Source organism: Schistocerca serialis, unplaced genomic scaffold (assembly GCF_023864345.2).
Source record: "Schistocerca serialis cubense isolate TAMUIC-IGC-003099 unplaced genomic scaffold, iqSchSeri2.2 HiC_scaffold_842, whole genome shotgun sequence".
Lineage (NCBI taxonomy): Eukaryota > Metazoa > Arthropoda > Insecta > Orthoptera > Acrididae > Schistocerca > Schistocerca serialis.
Genome location: NW_026048455.1, coordinates 3,052,957 through 3,072,341, shown reverse-complemented (window position 1 = coordinate 3,072,341; position 19,385 = coordinate 3,052,957).

The following is a 19,385-nucleotide window of genomic DNA, read 5'->3' as shown; positions in this document are numbered from 1 at the left end:
GGCGGTAAGTACTTGGTGACTGAACAAGTTCTGATTTGGAGTGTCGTGAAAACATAGGCGTCCGCAAACTTCGTTTCGGAGGAACCATTCACCATTAATGACATAACGGTATTCCTTATAGCACAAGAGCACTGCTTCTGCTGTAAGAGACTTTCAGTGTGGTATTTGGTGCAATACAAGAGAAAAGGACTGAACAAAAACCAAATGTTAGGTACCGAACGAACACAAAAGATGTTGTAATTGAGTAGTCAGCCAGACAGAAGTAGCGACCGCAACAGACGCTGCAGCAGATAAGTAAACCGCTTTTGTGTCATTTACGAGTTCCTAACCAGAAGCGAGTTTTATTATATTTGTGTGCTTTAATAGTTTAGTTTCTTGAGTTTCTGCGTGTAGATTTAAAATCTAATAGCCACGGTTCTCGCGTTTTCGTTTGCGTCAGAAAGTAAACCGATTTTGTGACATATTACAAGTTCGTTAACAGGGGCAAATTATTTAGCTTCACCTGAGTGCTTCGGTGGTTAGGTTTTTGAATATTTGCGTATTACTAGACACAGTCCGTGCGTTTTCGTCAGGTTCTACAGTAGATTTCTGTAGCGTGAGTCGATAGTCCGTTTATCTGCATAGTTTAGTTTTCCACGGTTTTTAGTATGGACAGGTACTGCGATTGTTGTGTACGGATGCGAGCCGAGTTGGTGACACTTCGCTCTCAGCTTCAGGCTGTGGTGGCTTCGGTTACACAGCTTGAAGCTGCAGTGGATGGGCACCACTGTTGTGGGCCGGCCATGGGGATCCAGCGGACGTCCAGCACGTCAGAGTCCTCCGATCGGTCCTCACCGGTGACCATCCCAGTTACTGCTGGCTCTGAAGCTGACCCCTCACCTACGGTCGAGTGAGAGGTCGCCCCAGGGCGAAGCAGGCGGCGAAAGACTTCCCAGGTGGCCGCACGTGAGGCCTCCCCGGTTTGTCTGACAAACAGGTTCCAGGTGCTGTCTGTGGCTGACACTGTCGCTGAGCCAGATGCTGTCGCCTGTCCTGTTTCAGAGGAAACCACTCAGCCTGCAACATTCGGGCAGTCGCAGATGGTGGGATTATTGGTAGTTGGGAGCTCCAACGTTAGGCTCGTTATGAGGCCCCTTATGGCCTTGGCCGACATGGAGGGTAGGAAATCCATTGTGCACTCCGTGTGCATACCGGGTGGAGTCATTCCAGATGTGGATAGGGTCCTCCCGGATGCCATGAAGAGCACAGGATGCAGCCAACTGTAGGTGGTGGCTCACGTCGGTACCAATGATGTGTGTCACTTTGGATCAGAAGAGATTCTCTCTGGTTTCGAGCGGCTAATAGAAGTGGTAAAGGCTGCCTCTCTTGCTTGCAAGAAGAAAGCAGAGCTGACCATTTGCAGCGTAGTCGACAGGACTGATTGCGGACCTCTGGTACAGAGCCGGGTGGAAGGTCTGAATCAGAGGCTCAGACGGTTCTGCGACGGTGGAGGCTGCAGATTCCTCGACTTGCGCCAAAGGGTGGTTGGATTTCGGGTTCCGCTGAATAGGTCAGGTGTCCACTTTACGCAGGAGGCGGCTACACGGGTAGCAGGGGCTGTGTGGCGTGGACTGCGCAGTATTTTAGGCTAGAGGGTCTCGGGAAAACACAAGAAGGGCTTTAGTCACAAAGGGAGCAGGCTGAACGCAGGAAGAACGTAGATAAAGGTGCCATTGGTATAACGTTTGTAAATTGTCATAGCTGTGTTGGGAAAGCACCAGAGCTCCAAGCGCTAATAGGAAGCACTGATGCTCAAATCGTTATAGGCACTGAAAGCTGGCTAAAGCCGGACATAAGGTCAGCCTAAATTTTTGCGAAGAGCCTAACGGTGTTCCGAAAGGATAGGCTAAACACGGTTGGCGGTGGCGTTTTTTTTGCTGTCAGAAGTAGTTTAGCTTGTCGTGAAATTGAAGTAGATACTTCCTCTGAGTTACTATGGGCAGAGGTCATTGTTTGCAACCGGAATAAAATAATAATTGGATTCTTTTACTGACCACCAAATTCAGATGATATAGTTGCTGAAAGGCTCAGAGAAAACTTGAGTTTGATTTCAAACACGTACCCGACTCATACGATAATAGTTGGTGATGACTTTAATTTTCCCTCTATATCTTGGCGGAAATACATGTTTAATTGCGGAGGTACGCGTAAAATATCATCTGAAATTGTGCTAAATGCATTCTTTGAAAATTATTTCGGGCCGTTACTTCATGAGCCCACGCGAATAGTAAACGGTTGTGGAAACACACTTGACCTCTTAGCAACAAAAAATCCTGAGTTAATAATGAGCATAGAAACCGATTCAGGGATTAGTGAACACAGGGTTGTCGTAGCAAGATTGAATATTCTAATCCCAAAATCCCCGAAAAATAAGCGAAAAATATACGTACTCAAAAAAGCAGATAAATATACACTTTACGCCTTCCTGAAAGAAAATTTCCACTCATTCTAAATTAATGATACAAATGTAGACCAGATGTGGCTTGAATTCAAAGAAATAGTACCGGCAGCAATTGAGAGATTTATACCAAACAAATAAACAAACGACGGAGCTGATCCTCCTTGGTACACAAAACGGGTTAGAACACTGTTGCAGAAATAACGAAATAAACATGCCAAATTTAAACAGACGCAAAATCCCCAAGCTTGGCGATCTTTTACAGAAGCTGGAAATTTAGCGCGGACTTCAATACGAGATGCCTATAACAGTTTCCACAATGAAACTCTGTCTCCAAACCTGGTAGAAATTCCAAGGATATTCCGGTCGTATGTGAAGTATGTTAGCGGCAAGAAACAATCAATGCCTTCTCTGCGTGATAGCAATGGAGATACTATCGAAGACAGTGCTGCCAAAGCAGAGTTACTAAGCATAGTCTTCCGAAATGCCTTCACAAAAGAAGACGAAGTAAATATTCCAGAATTCGAATCAACAACAGCTGCCAGCATGAGTAACGTAGAAGTAAATATTCTCTGAGTAGTGAAGCAACTTAAATCACTCAATAAAAGCAAGTCTTCTGGTCCAGACTGTATACCAATTAGGTTCCTTTCGGAGTATGCTGATGCGTTAGCTCCATACTTAACAATCATATACAACCGTTCGCTCGACGAAAGATCTGTACCCAAAGACTGGAAAGTTGCACAGGTCACACCAATATTTAAGAAAGTTAGTATGAGTAATCCACTAAATTACAGGCCCATATCGTTAACGTCGATACGCAGCAGGATTTTAGAACATATATTGTGTTCGAACGTTATGAATTACCTCGATGAAAACTGTCTATTGACACACAGTCAACATGGGTTTAGGAAACATCGTTCCTGTGAAACACAACTAGCTCTTTATTCACGTGAATGTTTAATGCTATTGACAAGCGATTTCAGATCGATTCCGTATTTCTAGGATTTCCGTAAGGCTTTTGCACTGTACCACACAAGCGGCTCGTATTGAAATTGCTTGTTTATGGAATATCGTCTCAGTTATGTGACTGGATTTGTGATATCCTGTCAGAGAGGTCACAGTTCGTAGTAATTGACGGAAAGTCATCGTGTAAAACAGAAGTGATTTCTGACGTTCCCCAAGATAGTGGTATAGGCCCTTTGCTGTTCCTTATCTATATAAACGATTTGGGAGACGATCTGAGCAGCCGCCTTCGGTCGTTTGCAAATGACGCTGTCGTTTATCGACTAATAAAGTCATCAGAAGATCAAAGCAAAGTGCCAAACGATTTAGAAAAAAATATCTGAATGGTGTGAAAAGTGGCAGATGACCCTGAATAACGAAAAGCGTGAGGTCATCCACATGAGTGCTAAAAGGAATTCATTAAATTTCGGTTACACGATAAATCAGTATATTCTGAAAGCCGTAAATTCAACTAAATACCTAGGTATTACAATTACGAACAACTTAAATTGGAAGGAACATATAGAAAATGTTGTGGGGAAGGGTAACCAAAGACTGCGTTTTATTGGCAGGACACTTAGAAAATGTAACGGACCTACTAAGGAGACTGCCCACACTACGCTTGTCCGTCCTCTTTCAGAATACTGCTGCGTGGTGTGGGATCCTTACCAGATAGGAGTGACGGAGTGTATCGAAAAAGTTCAAAGAAAGGCAGCTCGTTTTGTATTACCGCGAAATATGGGAGAGAGTGTCACAGAAATGATGCAGGATTTGGGCTGTAAATCGTTAAAAGAAAGGCGTTTTTCGTTGCGACGGAATCTTCTCACGAAATTCCAATCACCATCTCTCTCCTCCGAATGCGAAAATACTTTGTTGACACCGACCTACATAGGGAGGAACGATCACCACGATAAAATAAGAGAAATAAGAGCTCGTACGAAAAGATATAGGTGTTCATTCTTTCCGTGCTCTATACGAGATTGGAATAATAGAGAATTCTGAAGGTGATTCGATGAACCCTCTGCCAGGCACTTGAATGTGATTTGCAGAGTATGCATGTAGATGTAGTACATGATGGAAGAAAACGTTTTGTGAGACAATAGCTAAGTTCAATGGAGGCACTCACGCCATGTGTTGAACATTCCTTCGTTGATCAATTAACGAAACTTTTTTTCAGTTCCATTTCATGGAATCATTAATAATTTTGGAAAAAATGCAGGAGGAAGGCCTAATTTTTCTGTAGCTATAACATCATTACGTCAGCGATTTCTGGTGAAGACTATCTTGTTTCTGTCATTATCACAAAACAGGGGACAATTCGGAATATATGATACAATCAGTACAAGAAGTATTTAAAGATACAGAATGGTTCTGCGAGGGGAGAAAAAGCTCCTCAAATTTTTCAGATAGCAGTTGTAAGCGGACTTCATTAAACTCTAGATGTTTAGCTGCAGAACCTTACTGAAAAGTGTGGTGATCGTTCTGGAAAGCAAACGTTTTCCTGGCTGTGTGATATCTGTTGTTCAGCATAATAAAATACAAATTTTGAATCCTAGACAGAGTAATACGGAGAGCCAACTGACCGTATTCATGCAAATAATATACTGCTGGTACTCAACGGTACTTTTCAGTTCCATTCTTTACTTTCTTAATTTGGTGTTTTTAATTACACAACAGTTATCTAAAATTTCTAATTGCTGAACACCAAAATTATGCAACATAGGAGCAGATGGTGGCCTGAAGGAGAGTTTTAAATGTAGCTTTGAGGAACAAAGCTTTTGAGATAAAGATATTTTTATCAAATACCATGTTTCGCACGTCTAAACACATGGGGTGGTGTTAACTGAAAGAGAGGTTCACTGCAGCATCCATGCTAAGAAATAAAGGCTTAGGATAAAGAATTTTTTTTCGGACGTCTTTCCACGTTGACAAAGGACATGGAACATCATATAATCGTTTCCTTTGTCAAATCTTTTCATACACTTCTTCCTTCTCTATGACGTTTCACTCTTTTTCATCCATCCAGTTAGTTTCCAGCATATTACTTTAGCGTCATTTTTTATTTCAGAGTTGACACACTGCACGTCCACAAAGAACTGACCCAAAATTCTCGTAGTACTACCCATTTTTACAAGCTTCGTCTCCGTTTTCCCTGTCGGTATATACACTGACCAACCAGAACAATATCATCATCCACCTAACAGCTGGTCCGCAGCTCCTGGCCGTGCGGTAGCGTTCTCGCTTCCCGCGCCCAGGTTCCTGGGTTCGATTCCCGTCGGGGTCAGGGATTTTCTCTGCCTCGTGATGACTGGGTGTTGTGTGGTGTCCTTAGGTTAGTTAGGTTTAAGTAGTTCCAAGTTCTAGGGGACTGATGACCATAGCTGTTAAGTCCCATAGTGCTCAGAGCCATTTTGAACCACCTAATAGCTGGTATGTCACCTTTGGCACGGATTACAGCGGCGACGCGTCGTTGCATGGAATCAATGAGGCCTTGGTAGGTCGCTGGAGGATTTTGGCACCACATCTCCCTACAGAAGGCACCCAATTCACGTAAATTCCGGGAGAGGGGGCTATGGGCTCTGAGACCACGTTCCGTCACATCCCTCATGTGTTCGATCGCGTTCAGATCTGGCGAGCTGGTGGGACAGCACATCATTTCGAACTCTCCATTGTGTTCCTCGACCCACCCCATTAATCATCAGGTCTTGTGACATGGTACTAACCTCCCTGAAAAATGCCACTGCCGCAGGGAAACATGATCGCCATGAAGGCGTGTACGTAGTCTATAACCTTGTACGATACTTCTTGGCCATCATGGTGCCTTGCACGTGTTCCGCTATACTCATGGATGCACTCATGAATCTTCATCAGAGCATAATGGAGCCGCCACCTGCTTGTATTCGGCACGCATTACAGGTCTAAAGGAGCTGTTCCCTGTAAGAAGATGGCTCCCGCCTTCCTATCGGTATGATCAAGAAGGTATTGGGATCCAGCAGGCCATGCAACGCTCTGCCGCTGTTCCAATGTCCAGTTCCAATGGTCACATGCCCATTTCAGTCACAGTTAACGTTTTCGTGGTGTTAACATTGACACATGAATGGGTGGTCGGCTACGGAGGCCCACCGTTAGGATTGTTCGGTGCACTGCATGCTCAAGTACACTTGTACTGTGGCTAGTATTAAAGTCTGGTACTAGTTCAGCCACAGTTCACCGCACTACCCTCGTTTACCGTCTGCCCAGCCTACCACGTCCGACTTCCCTAACGAGGGGTGTCGTCCAACCCCACGACGTCTGGATGTGCCTTCACCTTGGTTTCGTCACGTGTTGAAGACACTCACCACAACATTCCTCGAACACCCGAAAAGTCGTACATTTTACGAAATGCTAGAGCCGCGCCTCCGGGCCATCATAATGTGCCATCGGTCAAACTCAGATCGCACGCCTTCCCCGTGCTACGTACGGACAACACGCTCACTGATACCATGTACACGGTACATGTATCTGACTAGCAGTCTTTCCTCGTCAGGTGACACTGCTATCGCCTGTACAGATTTATATTGATGATAGATCGGTGGTCGCAATTTTTTGGCTGATCAGTGTAACTGGTTTCAGTGCCACTCACCCTAACCATTCCAGAAGAGTACAACCTGCTACATTTTCGTTTCTGCAGCTACAGCGATATTGCCTTTTTAAATTCGCCTTTAATGCCTTGAATTATCAATTGAACACACATCTTTAAGAAATTAGGAGACTACTGGCAAACATTATCACTGTGTTCTCACAGTAACTGGCGATCGTGGTACTGTAAATTACTTCTTGTCTCCATAGTTTCTAGATCCACCAGTTCAATGAAAATTTCTTCTCCTTGCACCAGTTTATCTTTCATCGCTCAGCTTACATTCGAACTGCTTCTTCAGACAACATTCACTCTTGTTGATGGTTAAAATATCTGTGTTTTTACAGTGTCTGTATCTTCATACTACAATGTTCTTCGGATATACATGAAAGCAGACTATACAAACACAAACATTATAACCATCAAAAATGTATTCATGCGTCGACGGACTAAAAATGACGATAAAATATTTGTCTCGTGCTGTGCGAGCATGCGGGTAGATGAGTCCATGATACATCGAAGTTTGGATCGGTCTGGAAAAGCGGTTAAGGCGATCGCTCCCAGTAAACGGGAAATGTGGCCTCGAGTTCCTGTCCGGCACGAAAATTTTCATGTGACACAAACAGCTGGAGTGAAACCAAATTCGCATAATGGTAATCGATATCATAATATTACTTCTGTTGTGTCCTCAGAGTCAACCACGCTGACATTGTTGAATAATATTTCTCGCAAAAAACATTCTAAAGCCAAGTTCGCATAAATATTTATTTATTTAAAACAACTCGTTTCGACAGATTTTCCTGCTATCTTCAGAGCTTAGATACTTCTGTTATTAAACGTCTTGATTTTAAATAGAATTTCACACCACTTTGTCATGTGGACAAAAACCAGCACATTATTACAAAAATATCTTTAGGGTCCTGAAGATGACAGCAAAGTCTGTCTAAACCAGTAGATCTAATAAATAAATGTTTATGCAATCTGGACCTTAGAATGTTTTTAGCGAGTAAAAGCTGATCGCTCATTCTCTGTTCTTAAAATTCGAAAATACAATAAAATTTTCTAGGTTTCCAGCTCCGTCACTTCGCATAAAACACTTGAGCTTATGATCGATGTCTCTACCACCGTCGTCAGGAGTTAAAATAACTGAATGATATTTTTACTCAGTGATTTTAACCCTTGATGACCATTGCGTAGGCAGCTATCGAGTGTTCGAGTGTTTTATTCGAAGTAACGTGGCTTGGAAAACGAGAAGATTAAACATTAGCTCCTCTAAAGCTGTTTGTGTCTTACAGTGAAATGAAACTTGAACAAACTGAAGACGTATCCGCGCATTGTGGGGAGCTACTGGTTGGACATTAACTTATTTGCAGTGATAGGCTTTGTATGAAGTTCCTACTTTTTCAGGTTATTTCTATTGTACCCATGTCTGGACATCGCAATTCTTTCGGGTAAATGAGGAGTTGTGATCCAATTTAAGTATCAAATGAAACCATTTTTCGAGAAAGGATGATATTTATTATTCATCAGATTTATACTCCATCAACATGAAACTGCCTTTTTTAAGTCAATTTAGAATGTGTACTAATATGGCCCTTGTTTTCCTCCAAAAGACTGTTTTCGGAAAATTTTATGCTCATCTCTGAAATGCTTTGTATTGGTATGCATGCCATGCAGAGTGAAGCAACGAATGGCAGTTTGTGCCAGTACTGGCATTTGAACCCAGGTCTCCTGCTCACTAGGTAGATTTCTAACCACTACGCCATCATGGCACAGTGGCTTCGCACAACTGCACGGACTACACTAGTACGCCTCACTCCTCGACCCAAATTCCCACCATTCATGCCTCAGCTCACTCGGTATTTCCCATAAACTCAAAAAGAATTTCAGAAGCTCTTCAACTGTGTTCGAATAGCACCTCAGTATCGAATGAAACAGAGGATTCCGCCTGAAACCCACGCATAAAATCTTTCTATTTGGTTCGATTTACTTAGGAAAAATATTTCGTCACACTAGGCTAACACCATGGCGTGCCAACAACAACGACAAATTTTAAAACTGCATTCATCTACATCTACATCTACATCCATACTCCGCAAGCCACCTGACGGTGTGTGGCGAAGGGTACCTTGAGTACTTCTATCGGTTCTCCCTTCTATTCCAGTCTCGTATTGTTCGTGGAAAGAAGGATTGTCGGTATGCCTCTGTGTGGGCTCTAATCTCTCTGATTTTATCCTCATTGTCTCTTCGCGAGATATACGTAGGAGGGAGCAATATACTGCTTGACGCGTCGGTGAAGGTATGTTCTCGAAACTTTGACAAAAGCCCGTACCGAGCTACTGAGCGTCTCTCCTGCAGAGTCTTCCACTGGAGTTTATCTACCATCTCCGTAACGCTTTCGCGATTACTAAATGATCCTGTAACGAAGCGCGCTGCTCTCCGTTGGATCTTCTCTATATCTTCTATCAACCCTATCGGGTACGGATCCCACACTGCTGAACAGTATTCAAGCAGTGGGCGAACAAGTGTACTGTAACCTACTTCCTTTGTTTTCGGATTGCATTTCCTTAGGATTCTTCCAATGAATCTCAGTCTGGCATCTGCTTTACCGACGATCAACATTATATGATCATTCCATTTTAAACCACTCCTAATGAGTACTCCCAGATAATTTATGGTATTAACTGCTTCCAGTTGCTGACCTGCTATTTTGTAGCTAAATGATAAAGGATCTACCTTTCTGTGTATTCGCAGCACATTACACTTGTCTACATTGAGATTCAATTGCCATTCCCTGCACCATGCATCAATTCGCTGCAGATCCTCCTGCATTTCAGTACAATTTTCCATTGTTAAAACCTCTCGATACACCAGAGCATCATCCGCCAAAAGCCTCAGTGAACTTCCGATGTCATCCACAAGGTCATTTATGTACATTGTGAATAGCAACGTTCCTATGACACTCCCCTGCGGCACACCTGAAGTCACTCTTACTTCGGAAGACTTCTCTCCATTGAGAATGACATGCCGCGTCCTGTTATCTAGGAACTCCTCAATCCAATCACACAATTGGTCTGATAGTCCATATGCTCTTACTTTGTTCATTAAACGACTGTGGGGAACTGTATCGAACCCCTTGCGGAAGTCAAGAAACACGGCATCTACCTGTCAACCCGTGTCTATGGCCCTCTGAGTCTCGTGGACGAATAGCGCGAGCTGGGTTTCACATGACCGTCTTTTTCGAAACCCATGCTGATTCCTACAGAGTAGATTTCTTGTCTCCAGAAAAGTCATTATACTCGAACACAATACGTGTTCCAAAATTCTACAACTGATCGACGCTAGAGATATAGGTCTATAGTTCTGAACATCTGCTCGACGTCCATTCTTGAAAACGGGGATGACCTGTGCCCTTATCCAATCCTTTGGAACGCTACGCTCTTCTAGAGACCTACGGTACACCGCTGCAAGAAGGGGGGCAAGTTCCTTCGCGTACTCTGTGTAAAATTGAACTGGTATCCCATCAGGTCCAGAGGCCTTTCTTCTTTTGAGCGATTTTAATTGTTTCTCTATCCCTCTGTCGTCTATTTCGATATCTACCATTCTGTCATCTGTGCGACAATCTAGAGAAGGAACTACAGTGCAATCTTCCTCTGTGAAACAACTTTGGAAAAAGACATTTAGTATTTCGGCCTTTAGTCTGTCATCCTCTGTTTCAGTACCATTTTGGTCACAGAGTGTCTGGACATTTTGTTTTGACCCACCTACCGCTTTGACATAAGATCAAAACTTCTTAGGATTTTCTGCCAAGTCAGTACATAGAACTTTACTTTCGAATTCATTGGACGGCTCTCGCATAGCCCTCCTCACACTACATTTTGCTTCGCGTAATTTTTGTTTGTCTGCAAGGCTTTGGCTATGTTTATGTTTGCTGTGAAGTTCCCTTTGCTTCCGCAGCAGTTTTCTAACTCGGTTGTTGTACCACGGTGGCACTTTTCCATCTCTTACGATCTTGCTTGGCACATACTCATCTAACGCATTATGTACGACGGTTTTGAACTTTGTCCACTGATCCTCAACACTATCTGTACTTGAGACAAAAATTTTGTGTTGAGCCAACAGGTACTCTGAAATCTGCTTTTTGTCACTTTTTCTAAACAGAAAAATCTTCCTACCCTTTTTAATATTCCTATTTACGGCTGAAATCATCGATGCCGTAACCGCTTTATGATCGCTGATTCCCTGTTCTGCGTTAACTTTTTCAAATAGTTCGAGTCTGTTTGTCAGCAGAAGGTCTAATATGTTATCGCCGCTAGTCGGTTCTCTGTTTAACTGCTCAAGGTAGTTTTCAGATAAAGCACTTAAAAAAATTTCACTGGATTCTTTGTCCCTGCCACCCGTTATGAACGTCTGAGTCTCCCAGTCTATATCCGGCAAATTAAAATCTCCACCCAGAACTATAACATGGTGGGGAAATCTACTCGAAATATTTTCCAAATTATCCTTCAGGTGCTCAGCCACAACAGCTGCTGAGCCAGGGGGCCTATAGAGACATCCAATAACCATGTCTGAGCCTGCTTTAACCGTGACCTTCACCCAAATCATTTCACATTTCGGATCTCCGTCAATTTCCATCGATACTATTGCACTTCTTATCGCTATAAACACGCCTCCTCCTTCACTGTCCAGCCTGTCTCTGCGGTATACATTCCAATCTGAGTTTAGGATTTCGTTACTATTTACATCTGGTTTCAGCCAACTTTCTGTCCCTAGTACTATATGGGCGTTGTGACCGTTTATTAATGAGAGCAGTTCTGGAACCTTTCTGTAGACGCTCCTGCAGTTTACTATTAGCACATTAATATTGTTATTCCCTGTTGCATTTTGCTTACTCCTACCTTGCCGCGTCTCAGGAGGCGTCTTGTCGGGCCTAGGGAGGGAAGTATCTAACCTAAAAAAAACCCATGTGCATTCCACACGTACTCCGCTACCCTTGTAGCCGCTTCCGGTGTGTAGTGCACGCCTGACCTATTCAGGGGGAACCTACATTTCTCCACCCGATAGCGGAGGTCGAGAAATTTGCACCCCAGATCTCCGCAGAATCGTCTGAGCCTCTGGTTTAAGCCTTCCACTCGTCTCCAAACCAAAGGACCGTGATCGGTTCTGGGAACGATACTACAAACAGTTAGCTCTGATTTCACCCCGCGAGCGAGGCTTTCCGCCTTCACTAATTCCGCCAACCGCCTGTACGAACTGAGGATGACCTCTGAACCCAGACGGCAGGAGTCATTGGTGCCGACGTGAGCAACAATTTGCAGTCGGGTGCACCCAGTGCTCTCTATCGCCGCCGGTAGGGCCTCCTCCACATCTCGGATGAGACCCCCCGGCAAGCAGACAGAGTGAACACTGGCCTTCTTCCCCGACCTTCCCGCTATTTCCCTAAGGGGCTCCATCAACCGCCTAACGTTAGAGCTCCCAATAACTAATAAACCCCTCCCCCCGTGTGCCTGCTCGGACCTTGCTGAAGGAGCAGCCACATGTCCACTCACAGGCAGAGCGGGCGATGCCACACGGCCAGCCTCCACATTGACCCTCCGCCTCGTGCGCCGCGAACGCCGCTGAACCCGCCACTCCCCTTGGGGAGAGGGTGGCCCAACCGCGCCCAGTACACGCGAAGATGCCTCGACAGCAGGGACAGTGGGTGAAGCATGTAACACCTGGGGTGTACCTTGCGACGCACCAGACTCCCCACTGCCGCTACACTCTGAGGCAGCAGCCTGAAGACGGCTGACCGCGGCCATCAACACGCTCAGCTGTTCGCGAACAGTGGCCAGCTCCTCCTGCGTCCGTACACAGCAGTCACACATCCTATCCATCCTAAGGAATCAATTTACTGAAGAGAGTTAATCAACCTTTAACTAGACTACTAATTCACTAAAGGCGGCTGTTTATGCACTAAACTGTGATTGCTAGGCACTTCTGGTAGAAAACAATGAAAATAGCACTACCTGTCTCTGGACTGTATTGAAAACAAACACTAGCACTACTGGCACTATGGTTGACTAAAGGGACTCTCTGACTGTGTTCAAAACAAACACGAAACCTATGGAACTATTAATAGCACTCGACAATTAAAGCTTCCTAAAAGCAAATACACACGGAAGAAGAAGTGACAAGTAAGAAAAATACAGTTAATACTTAAATTAAGGTAGCTCGCTGCACAGCAGACGTGAAGCAGACCGCAGTTACGACGACACTGACTCTACTGGCACTATGGCTGACTAAAGGGACTCTCTCTGACTGTATTCAAAACAAACACGAAATCTATGGAACACTATTAATAGCACCCGACAATTAAAGCGTCCTAAAAGCAAATACACACGGAAGAAGAAGTGACAAGTAAGAAAAATACAGTTAATACTTAAATTAAGGTAGCTCGCTGCACAGCAGACGTGAAGCAGACGGCAGTTACGACGACACTGACTCAACACTCTTCTTTCCAGTGTGAAAATTACTGAATTACTGAAAATTCCTAGTCTTCGAATGGTTCAAACGCCTCTAAGCACAGTGGGACTTAACATCTGAGGCCATCAGTCCCCTGGACTTAGAACTGCTTAAACCTAACTAACGTTAGGACATCACACACATCCATAACTCCATAGAAACAAAATTAAATGCCTTGTTTCTTAGGATACTTTTAGCATTCTTGACAATATATTCTTTACTATGTTTCTTTAATTTATCCGATTACAATTTATGATGTTCTTGAAAACAAGCAATACGGCAGTACAGATTCCTCTTGCACCTCATCTACAGTGAATAGTTCGTGAAAATCTTGCATTAATTTAACATACTTTTCAGCAGAGTCATTGACAGGTCTTCACTCGTTAACTATCCTTTTAGCTTCTAAAAATGAAATGAAACTCGTTTATTTCGAAGGACATTCTTGAAAGTAACGAAGATGAGATTCCAGCAGGAGATCTACAAATAACGATATGGAACAAATAATAAATGGTTCAAATGGTTCAGAGCACTATGGGACTTAACTTCTGAGGTCATCTGTCCCCCTAGACTTAGAACTACTTAAACCTAATTAACCTAAGGACATCACACACATCCATGCCCGAGGCAGGATTCGAACCTGCGACCGTATCGGCCTTGCGGTTCCAGACTGTAGCGCCTAGAACCGCTCGGCCACCCGGCTGGCAATAAATGGTAAACAGAATAATATCAAACCATATAATGGCGCATCCGAAACTATTTTTCATCTGTAGATTATCTCTTTCTAAATTTGGTTTGTACGTCTACTTCATCGCGAAAGAGCGATAAGAGAGACAACTATTCTGATAGATACCACAAATGATGACTAAATTTCCATGCAGCTGCTTTCGAAAACATGGAATCTATCCTGTCTTGTAATTCCATATCTTTTAAGAATCAGACATCCAGATTTAGAGCTTTCTCAGCTCGAGTGCACTGATGCCACTTTTTCACTTATTCATCTATAATGAAAAGATATATATCTCTTAATGCCTACTTATTTTCAATAAATATTTCTAGTTGTGATCTTAACAGAAAAATTTTAAGCAATAATTTGCTCTTGCCATCTGTATTGTTTAACACAACGTTACATGACCGTATGGTTACATTATTTTCCAAAGTTTCTTTCAAAAAATATTACACGGAGCTCCATGGTTTACAGCAGTCACTTCCCTGTCAATATTAATTTATCTAATCCACTTTCATGAAACTCTAACATTTGATTTATACTCACCGAAAAACTAATCCACGCTCTTCTTGCCAGTGTGAAAATTACTGAATTACTGAAAATTCCTAGTCTTCAAATGGTTCAAACGCCTCTAAGCACAATGGGACTTAACATCTGAGGCTATTAGTCCCCTGGACGTAGATCTGCTTAAACCTAACTAACGTTAGGACATCACACACATCCATGCCCGAGGCAGGATTCGAACCAGCTACCGTAGCAGCAGCGCGGTTCCGGACTGAAGCTCCTGGTCTTCCCTGAAGCGTTGAGAAACTGTTGTTTCAGGGCTGGTTGTCACACGAAGTACTTTACACTCAAATACACTTTTTAAAATAAGTTCCTATGTGTGATGACGGCGTGGGAAATACAAATCCCTGTTGAATTTCTAATCAAGCAAGATGGATGCATCATTAAGACGACCAGTGCTCGAGGCGGGTGCGTCACTGCAGAGAATTTTTCATTTCCTTCTGCGTCCTAATATATTAACGCATTCCAGACAGCGTTCGTCCGTTATTTACTGGAACGCCAGGGAGTTCTCTATTGTGCTCAAATTTAACGAAGACTGGAGTCCTCCTTAGTTTGGTTCCCTGACATTTAATGCTGGCAGTAGCTTACCATCCCAGTGAACAGAAAGAACTGCAAGGATAATAATCTTGGAATCCGATTTTTTCAAATTTTTTAAAAATTTTACCGCTCTCTTCTCTTCTTCTGTCTTATTCTGTGAAGAGAAGAGTTATTAATATACAGCCCTCCAGTACTGTGACGAAGTGCCTCTGGTGTGGCTTGAAGGATACATACAGAATTTCTTAGACTCAGCTGCCATCTGTCGACGGTAGCTGTTAATTTTTCAGTAATAAAATCCTTTGCACCTCACCTTACACAATTCGCCAACGATTTACTCTCAGAAGCATGTTTTAAAATCTCATCTTCACCAACGTTAACTTCATCAGAAATTGAGAATACTTTCTTTCTTCCAAAACATTCTTCCTACCAAAGTACAATGCACTCGCGAACCACTGAGTTACTGCTTTCACTAACGGTTAATTTTACTTCCCGTATGTTAGAAAATAAAACTTGTAGCACGGTTCTGTTTTAAGATAATTTGTGTCACGTTATTTGCTGTCTCATATCTCCTATTAAAAACACACATTCGTTAGCAATGGAAATTGGATAGCGACTGGAAAATACGTGCGACACGATCGTTGACAAGTAAACAAGTGACTGCACTGCGCGTGCACGTACTCATAAGCTGAGGAGGTGACGTCAGCGCGACATCTGGGAGCAAAGTGAAATATTCTGTTCCTCGTGCGAGATTGCGCTCAAGTCGGCACGGTCAACAGAACTCCGATCACAATAAAATTCTGTGCAGACATGTTTTAGAGTTATTAAAACAATATCGAAGGGTGAGCGCTCAAAAATATTGAAGTCGGAAGATAAGGGACACCCTTTTGTATATTCATCTGGAAACTTCAAATTAGTCGTGAATCGCAAATAGTGACAAATAAATAATTATTTCCGACTAAAAAAATTCTTGCATGAAAACTAGATTCAACAGTTTCATCACACATAGAGAACAGAAATCATTATTTTGATCCTGTGCAAATAAATTTTCTTCCAGAAACATATGTCGAATACTCTTATGAATAATGTGAAAGGCCAAATGACAAAAATAGCACATGTATGATGTGGCTCCTTTAAATAGAAACAAGTGTTGTCAAACTATTTACTTACCATTCTCTAAGACTCAAATACTCTACATCTGCAATAAATCACTAGGTTTTATGTCCATAAATCGGAACAGCGCTACACAAGTTATTTGCACGGTCCATAAGGAATTCTTTTTTATCCCGCTTTGTTCTCAGCAATGCATATTACTAACATATTTCAAAAATGCTGCAGATGGGCACTTGTATACCGACATCTGAGATCTTCGCTTTCGGATTCAATGATCGACTAAGTCATTTCAGCTGTAAGTTACATCCTCGCATGTCTTCGATGTCAATAAAATTTCACACTTCAGGTGTATCTCATTGATTTCTTTACCTTATTAACTGTTTCAGTGTTTACTGTTATTTGTAACGACTTAAATATCTAGTAATGCGGCGCTGGTCGAGAATAAGAAGAGCAAACAGTAACCTCAGACGAAATATGCTCGTAGCGTAGAAGCATTCCAACGGCAATGTACTGCCTCAGTTACATAAATTTTACATTATATGTAACTGAATTAAACAGTTGGAGTGTGGCAGCGTTAAACACAAAACATGTAGCGATTAGTTTCATTGTGCTTATGGTACAGTAGACTAGATTTTGTTATATGGATGAATATTACAATTTTGTTTCATTGAACCAAGCTTTATTCATCTTCAGCGTCTGAGTCCTGTCTCGTTTAGACCAATTTCAATAATCTCCTTCTTAGGTTGCTGCAGTATGTTGCCATTTCTATGGGTGCTTCACTAGTCAAGGTTTCCTCAATAGCTCCGTATCACTAAGGAGCGATCAAAAGATTTCCGTTTGAGGTCGTTGCTGCAGCCTGCGTAAAACGTAGGGCGTTTCCGGTGCCGGTGTGTGAGCACCGACATTATGGCAGGGGAGTAGTGTGGCAATCATATATTTCCGATGTGCGTGCAGTAAATGCGGAAAGTGAAATGTGGCGACCTAATTACAAAATGCGTCCAGTCGTGATCAACGTGCTATTATTCTTTTCTTGGCGACAGAAGGACAAACACCGGTAGACATCCATAGGAGAATGAAGAATGTGTATAGAGCAGCATGTGTGTCAAAGGCCACCATTGTATGAAACTGAGGCCAGTGGGGCTGTTGCTTCATGGTAGCCCACTAGCCATAATGCAGAAGTCGTAACGTAGAAGTTACAACACCTCACGTGTGAGACACAAGAGCACCTGCTCTGTAGACCTGATCTCTGCCGTCGCGATTATCACGCCTTCGGTCCGTTAGACCTTGGAGAGTCGACGATTTCTGTCGGATGAGGGTGTGCAAAATGCAGTTAAGGACTTCTTGACGCTGCAGGGAAAGGTATTTCAGGAAATGGGACTCTGCAACCGGTTGTGTCGGAGGGATGATTGCCTCAATTCCCACGGTGATTTTGCCTGGTCTGCATACCGATTATGGATTCTACGTCCTTCTAACGGAAACTTATTTAGCGCTCCTATAACAAAACGCTGAAATAGAGTTGCGAAGCATAGTAGCTGCAAGGAGCGATAGTAGCTACATGTATATCTACATTTGTGCTACGCAAGTCACTTCATGATGCGTAGCGAAGGGTACTTAGTGTAATCTGTCACTTCCTGCCTCCCCATTCCTATCGCAAATGACGCGTAGGAAGGAGGACTATTGGTAAACCCGTACGAATTCGAATCTCACAAACTTCACCAACTTAGACTTTGTCTCGTAATATGCGTAGTAGGAAGCAATATATCGGTAGACGCTTCAAGGAAAGACGTTTATCGAAATATTAACAGTAAACCACATCGCGATCCACAACGCGTCTCTTGAAGTCAACGTAGTTAGGTGAGAATCTTTTGCGCTTCGAAGCGTACTAAGCGAACCTGTGAAGAAACATGTGCTCTCCTTTTGATCTCTATTTCAGTTATTCTTCCTATCTGGTGAAGATCCTACAGGGTCGCGAAAGGCCCACGTATCAGTGGATGGTGTGGTAAGTAAATTCCTTTGTGGGTGGACTCTACTTCTACGATTACTTTTTGCCCTCGTGCAGTTTTAAATCGATCTGTAGCTAACATGCCGACCGGAGTGGCCGTACGGTTCTAGGCGCTGCAGTCTGGATCCGAGAGACCGCTACGGTCGCAGATTGGAATCCTTCCTCGGGCATGGCTGTGTATGATGTCCTCATGTTAGTTAGGTTTAATTAGTTCTAAGTTCTAGGCAACTGATGACCTCAGAAGTTAAGTCCCATAGTGCCCAGAGCCATTTGAACCATTTTTTGTAGTTATCATCGTGAGAGTGTCGATTCCGCAGCATGTGGTAAATTCAGCCATACGATCACTGTGCATGCGGTCTACCAACTGTTATTAGAGCAGATCCACGCTAAACGGACGAGAAAACCGGGACTTGGAGTTGGCCATACGATAGTAGATATTATTGGGACTTTCCACCAGCATGCCTATCCAGGTTAAATACTGATAATGTGAGATTGATAATTTAGAACATCAACGAGCAACAAGTAAAATATTTTTTTAAATGTAACCATTATTGGGTTCTGATTTATTTCAGGAGCCATCTCGAGATGGATTTGTAATAATAAATCCGAGATGGTAACGGTTCGATTTAAATAAACTTCTTAAAACAGTTGTGGCTCGTTTCCATTTTAAATTATAGTCCTCGTAGTTGTACTACAGGTAACCGCCCGGATTGCGGTGCCTGTTAGAGCTCCAATGGATCGAACCCTCCCGCTGGATTAACGACGAGTGTCGGCGTGCAGATAAGCCTGGGTGTGGTTTTAAGGACGCCACTTTCACTTGATTAGCACTACACGCAGACAGCTGGTACACCCTTTCCGTCGCGGGACGCGGGTGGACGACGGGTGAGGG